Source organism: Anser anser (assembly GCF_964211835.1).
Source record: "Anser anser genome assembly, chromosome: 1".
Taxonomy (NCBI): Eukaryota; Metazoa; Chordata; class Aves; order Anseriformes; family Anatidae; genus Anser; species Anser anser.
In genome coordinates this window covers 126535593-126542444 of record NC_139720.1, presented here as the reverse complement: position 1 = coordinate 126542444, position 6852 = coordinate 126535593, and positions in this window count along the sequence as shown.

The following is a 6852-nucleotide window of genomic DNA, read 5'->3' as shown; positions in this document are numbered from 1 at the left end:
CATAAAAATATATGTAGGAAAACAATCTCCCTGAACTTAGCAGAATTGCCAGGGACCAGAGCAGCCCCTGGCTTCCAAAAAAAGCAATTGCAAAGCCCCAAACTGAGCATGCTAAATGCAGCGTGGTTTTAGCAGTCATCTCCTAGGAACCATCTGCTAAGCATGTGCAAATAGTGACTTTTGAGATTATTATGATTTAGTGAATTTGGAAGAACTTTACAGGAACAGCAAGAGGAGGCTGTAAGTACTAAGATGACATAAATATTACAGAATAATGAAATACTGTTTTTAGTATTAGGAATAACATTCATCTCCTATGAACTAAAATGTATGCTTGCAGCAGCCTTGAAAAAAAAATAATAATCTTAATAATTTCCTCAAAACTTACAGGAAATTTCATTGAAATATAAAGCAGTCTTTCCTCATATGATATTCCCATGCAGTCAAAATAAAGTGTGTGCTTTCAGGTGCAAAGCCAAACTCAATTAGTATTATACACAAACCAGAACATACCCTGAATTCTGATCAGAGGCAAGCTGATGATTCATACTGCCATGGTCTGCACGTTCGTATTTGCTAAGAAAGCCAGTGTACGGATTGATAAGGGTTTTTGATCTAAAAATAGGCACATGTGCCATTTTAAACATTTGCCTTAGAAAATTACGTTTTGACACTGTGTTTTAATTGTCATCTAATGCTGATGGGCACTTAACCGGCTAGACCACCAACTCCTTGATTAAAATGTGAAATAGCACGTTACATTCACAGTAATAATATAATTTCGTATTCATGGGTGGAAAGTGCTGTTTGGAATGCAGCTTTCATAGAAAGCACAACCAAAAACCCAGTAAAGATCAAATGTATGTCGTACAGTCGGAGAACTCCCTGCTTCTGTTTTTATCTCAGGAACATCAGGAACAATCAGAAAATCAAGCCACTCCTATGAAAGCATGTAAGATAAATAGGAAGCTGTTTCCTTTACTTTGCATACCCGCCTGCTTAAATGTCTAAGGCTTCTGCACTGAAAATGTGCTCCATAACAGTAAGTGCTCTCCATCAAATGCTCCGTGCATTTCACCTGTTCACGAGATGTACACCTGTGACTTACTGCAGTGGGTTTCTTTCAGTACTGTACATTCCTTGTTTTGTCAGGGGAGCTCTTTATTGCTTAAAAAGAAAGCCAGACAGACTGTTGGCTTACCCTAACACAGTGCCCAGAAATCTTCAGCTACTGCCCTGCATGCTGTCCACACGGCAACATGGAGTAAGCAAGTAATGACATTTTTAAGCACTGTTTAAGGGCTGTGATACATTTTTAGTGATCACATTTAACATAAGGGCTGCGTGAATGGCATTCCCCTGCTTTAAAACAAGGAGGCTATTTTGTTTTGCTTGTTTGCTTTGCTCCTTAAAAATCCTAATTGCTTTTCCTCTATGTTCTCCCGACTGTAGGCAGTCCCTGACTTCATTCACAAGCACTTAGAGCAATGCAAGAGAACGGCATGTTTGTGACAGACGGAAAGGACAGTAGCAGCTCAAGGCACACCAGAGAAACAGCATGGAGGCACATCCAAACTCTTACAACCATGTACCTGGTACAATTGCCTGGTGTATGTTGAGAAAGGAGAGCTGGGGCAGAGCTGTGACAGCGGTCATAAGGGATCCATATTTTTGTGGGAAGCTAGAAATGGACTGAGGACAGAGTAATTAAAACTCACTTCTTTATTTTCATTGTATTACTTGGCTCATTTTAGCACTTAATAACAATTGATAAAGCATAACAAAGGGAACATTAAGAATGATTTTATGAATAAGGCTTCTCTGGTCTAAATACAACTCAACATTGCTGTATCGCATTGTATTTCCTAGATGCTCTTAAATCACTGATTACACTCACTCCACTCCCTGTGAGAGGCAGCTTTTCTCATCCTGATCTGAAATAAACCAAGGCATGGGGAGATTGACAGTGTGAAGTGGTAGAACCTGATTCCTGGAGCTTTCAGTCCTTGGTCCATCCTTCCACCAACAGTCGCTGCTGCTCCTGTAAATGATGCAAAAACTCTGTGATAGTCTAAAACCTAGTCAACCTGATACCAGTTCACATGCACACTCTGAAAGGCTGGGGAAAAATATAAGAGGTTTTTTTAAATGTCCTTTACTGAAGGTCTCATACTTTAGAGCCAACTACACTGTCAATATGACTCAATATGCAATCTAAATGCAGGTGGAAGAACGTGACAGAGCAGTATGAAGAAAATTCTGAGTCAGAGTGTGCTGTCCCAAAGCTGTATATCTGTAATTTATATTTAGATAATTCTCTTTACTAACAGCTTTAGAGACACAAAGCCTAGCCAAAGGCTATAAAGGGGATAGAAGTCAGAATGCGAAGCAGTAAGGGGGGGAGAAATAGGGTGACCAGCCCTGCCTTTACAGCTTGGCTGCCGTGCCAGGGACTACCAACTAGCCCATGTTTTCTGTTCCTGTAGGTGAGCTACAGAGCTGTTCTCCATCTCGGTAATAAGTGTTTCTGCATCCACAAATCACAGACTCTTTTTCTTACATTATACTTCATCAAAGGTGTGTGAGACATCTAACCCACTCTTCAGCTATATCCTAGAGTCACAGGAAATAGTGCTGGCTGACAGACACATCAGAAGGACACCTAGTCCATTCTTCTACCCCAAGGTGGGATTAGCAATGCTTATGTCGCACCTTACAACTTTATCCAGCTTGCCTTTAAAATCCTGCAATGGAAAAGTCTACACCCTTCTTAGGTGACCCTAGTACTCTGCATTGCTATTAGAAAGACATTGCTGTTAAAAAGCTTGGCTAGCATATGACTTAAATGTCCCTTGCTTTCACTTAAACCTGTGTGTAAATATATATACCTAAGTATTTATATACACATATATACAAGCACATATATATGGTGTATATGCGTGTTAGCATACATGTATATGTGTGTATACATGTGTATATGTATACATTTATTCCTGAATTTGAAATCAAATGCAATCCTATTCCAATAGCTCCATGTGTTTTCTTTTGCTTTCACTTGCAACCTACTTGTTTTGCCCAGTTTTTTGTGAAGACACATAAACAGAAAAAAAAACATTCACACTACTCTAGGAGATACACTCTGCCAAAATCTCAGTGTCTCCAGACATATTTACTAAACTCCTAGCTAATGTTTTGTTTTATACTAAAACTTGTCTCTTAAAGCAGTGCTTTTACTGTTAAAGCAAAGAAGCCATAATTTTACACACTTAATGGTGATGATTAAATTTTAAATTCCTACTTTCCTGGAAATTTTATCCATAAATGATACTTCTTTTTTTTTTTTTCTGTCAGTCCCTTGAATCCTGAATAATATAATTGGTTTTCTAGTATCATCAGGGTTATTCTAATATGAACTTTGTATTTTATATGCAGGATAGTACATAAACATCTATGCTCCTTCATTGGTTCACAGACTTTTATCCCAACGAATATCTTGTTTAAGTCTGTCCTGTATTTCCTTGGACAAATTTATGTTCTTGACAAAATAGGTGCGTTTCCTATTTTTAGGAAACTGCGTCATCCAGTTATCTGATACAACTGCATTCAATTAACATCAACCAGGCTGGGACACTAGGCAGATTTATTGTGCTGTCTTGTCTGCTTGTTTTGTTTCTTAAAATGTAGTATGAAAGCTGTAAATTGACTCGTCTGCTTATATTAGCTGTTACATTGCACTACATCAGGACCATTTAGACTGCATTTCAAAATAAGAACTTAATCCACCTTCCTGCAATGAAGGACTTTTTTCCAGGCCATTATTGTTTACGGCAAAGCAAAGACCCTTCCTTAAGGCCAGAGGCAATGCTGAGAGAGGCAACAGCAGTCACTGTTTTAAAATAAACAGGTGAGAGGCCATGATTAACAATCCGGTCATTCACAAAAATCAGAGAGCCTGGCCAAAAATATAGCCAGAGAATGACAGTCCAAAGGCTTCAGCTTAAGAAGTGAGTCTAGATCTAACAGAATATGGGAGAATAGCAAAACAAAAGCAGAGCTGTGTTTTTGTGCAGCCTGCGCCAACGTGCGAGGGAACAGAATCATCCTTCCCCTCTACTGAGTTTTCATACAAGCAAAGAAAAAGCACGGGCTCCCTGTGACATTCCCGTTTGTGCTTTTCAGTCCGTTCATGCTAATGGTACAACCGGGAATCTCCAATTTTTGCGTCATCGCTGCCAGCAGCAGGCTAATGGAGCATCTCAGAGACAGACCACAGAGCTGCAGTTCCAGCCACACAGGGCACTTCCCTCTTTTATTACTCTCTATAAAAGATAAGTCACACGCGCTTTCTCTTAGCAGTCTTCATGAATCAGCAAAGAGCTGCCGAAGAGTGACCGTCAGGGCACTCGGGAAAGAATCAGGTGCCAGCTGTCAAAGTATTTCTTGGTGATTTACATTCTTTTTATATGTCTCTGTGTCTAGTAGGAGGAACAGGCCAGCAAAGAGCATTTACCTATTTGCATTCTACAGGACGGGCTGCGAAAAGGAAATGTTGTCATGCAGCACCAGGAGGGAGGATCTCTTTCCTTTTAGCTGATGCGAGAAGATCCCCCAGTTCCTGTGACTTCTCCCAAGATCTGCAATAGCAAGCCCAATTAGCACAGGTATGCCCTGTCACGGGTGGCAGAACGTCAGGGCACTGGGGAGTGCAATGCAAAGTGCGCGCACAGCCGTAGCTGTACTTCATCTTCACCTTTTTCCCTTCCATTTGGTGAACGCTAGGGGCTTAGGGATGCGAAAGAAAGAATTTCAGCAGGGCTGGTTTTGCCAGTAGCCTGTTTCAGGAGGCAAGAGATCAGCCATCTTGAATCCTGGCAATGAAATCCGTGGGTGCAGGGGGCAAAATGCGTGGCCATGCCTTGGCTTTGTTGTTTGTACATTGGGGTAACAAGGCAGCCATTGCCTGGATAGCCCCAGCAAACTTGTTCTGAGGGGGAACACACATGCCAAAAATTCTGATGTGATCATTTCGTCTTTCTCTGGCTGCAGAGTTAAAAAATCACCTTGGTTTTGAGGTCCTCAGACTGTGAAGTTCAGTAGCAGATCAGGAACAGAGCACAGGTCTCTTGTCTCCCAGTCCAGGGCTCTCCCTTGCTGCCTGCTTGCAGCTGTAGGCAAGTCATGGTACAGGTTAATGTGATTAAATGCAAACTATTAATTGCACTAAGACCAATTTACAATTTCCCATGGTTGCTTCTGTAATGCCCTGTTAGATATAAGCAAATCGCCATCTTTGCGGTAGAAGTGCAGCATTTATCAGTGAAAAGATTGATTCTTTTGGATAATCCTCCTACTGCCATGGGACCCAGCATGGAAATAAGGAGGAGAGCTTCTGCTCCGCTCTTCTGTTCACTGCAAACTCAAGCTACCAGTTCTGAGGTTCTCTCACCAATCAGCAATGGGAGATTAACTTTATCATTAACCTTGTCTGTGCCCTCACCAATTTAATTGGCATTGGCCCAGGTCCCAGGCCTAAGGCCAAGCAATACAGAGCAGAGCATGGCTGGGTGATGCAATGACAACTACTGCTTTCCCCAGCCACCTTGGGCTGGCCACATGTCGCTTTGATCCCTCGGCACAAAGCAGAACAGCTTTGCACGTCACCAGCCAGGCTTTCAGCAGGTACAAATGAACTTAACATGGAGAACTTCAGTGAAAAATGTTTTGCATCCCTTAAGAATCTGGCCATAATTATTAAACTCTCCTTGGAAGTCTTTTTATAGTTCCTTTCCAAAAACAAAAAAAAAGTCTTTGCTACCCATCTCCTCACTGTGGGTAACCTCATTCTCTCCAAACTCCAGCTGGAACCTGCATCACACGTTGCTCAGTGCTCTCTTGCAAAAATCATTCCCCGTTCACAGCACTAAATCCCATGCAGACGCTCCTAAAATATCTTCTCCGGTTCCTCATGCCTAACTAAACAACGCAAAATCCTGACTTTCTGCATACCTCCCACAGCCATCCCAGATGCTCCTGCCACCTTTCCTTTCCCCTAGGCCCTCTTCACTCATCTGAAGTCACTCACCAGAAACCCTCCCCCTCCATCGCTTCTCAGCTTTTGCTTTCACAGGACCCCTTTTGGGGAGGTAGGAGGAAGGGGTTATTTTAAAGAAAGCCTTGCCAACTCCTTCCTCTCGCGTTAGTTTTCAAATTTGCTATTGTGACAAGATTGGAGCAGATGCATAGAGAGATGCTCGTTCCTGGCTGTTCAAAGCATCCTTCTGGCGCTTGCAAAGACCTAAAGCCCTGCGGCCTGGGCTGTGGGGAGCCTACCCAAGCCTTTCAGCCCCAGCAGAGAGAGCTTGGCCTCATGCTAAACCAACAGGACCCGTCTGGCCTTCTCTTTTCCTGACAGCTCCCGAGCGTCGGTCGAGGCTGTCTGCACAGGTCTAAGCGATAACAGTGCTTCACAGGGGACAGGTCTGCTCTTGAGAGCAGACTTGAACCCTGCACAGGGGCCGTCTCTCTGAGTCATGTCTTTCCCATCTCCCTTTTACACTCTGTCCCCAAAAGTAGCTGCCCTGAGGCGTTCGCTTTGAAAGGACATAATCATATTGTCCTCCCCCTCATTATCCCTCTTCCCAGTATCTGCACCTCATCGTATGGTCATCTCTTCCCATCGTTCTCGCCTTAATTCACTTTGGAAACACTCTAGAGCAATGAGACATCGTTATCTATTTTGCAAAGGGCCATTCAAGGCTGTAGCAGAGTAGCACACATACGTGACAGAAATCCTGCCCTCCCTTCCATTTCCTCCACAGGACACGCGGAGCTGGGTGTTGCTCAGCCGGTGAA